Genomic DNA, 609 nt, shown 5'->3' on the forward strand with positions numbered 1-609 from the left:
CCATCACCCTGGCGCCAGGGCTGGGGCCGGTCCCGGGGCGCCGGAGGGGGGCCGGGCGGCCCCGTGCCGGGGTCGGAGCTCGCCAGGATTGTGCTGGGGCAGGTCCCGCGGGGGGGGCCCGCTGCTTTGTGCTTCGGCTGGCGGCTCCCGGGCGCCGCCGCGGGGGCAATGCCGAGGGGTCGCCCCAGCGGCTGCCGCTGCCGGCACCGGGAACGGGAATGGGAAYGGGAGCGGGAACGGGACCGGCCGGTGCTCGGTCCCCCCGGCTCCCCAGAGAGGCCCCGGCGGCCACCGCGCTGCAGGGCGTGTGTGTGTGTACGTGTGCGTGTGCGTGTGTGTCCCCCCCGCGCCGAGCTGGACCCCCCACGTTGTCCCTGCACCCCGCGCCCGGCTCCCACGGCGTTCCCGCGGGAAGGGGGGCGAGAGGCTGCCGGTCCGCAGAGTGCCCCGTCTTCGCCGCCGGCCCGAGGCGCCGCGGCCGCCCAGCGCAGTCACAGTGATCGCGTGGAGGGCGAGGGGGACGGGCCCAGCTCCGATGCYGACGTCCAGACTTCGAGGGGGCAGAGGGGCGAACCGGGACGGGGGGGGGGCGAGGGCCAGTCCGGGGCT

Source organism: Apteryx rowi, unplaced genomic scaffold, assembly GCF_003343035.1.
Source record: "Apteryx rowi isolate R43461 unplaced genomic scaffold, aptRow1 scaffold_220, whole genome shotgun sequence".
NCBI lineage: Eukaryota > Metazoa > Chordata > Aves > Apterygiformes > Apterygidae > Apteryx > Apteryx rowi.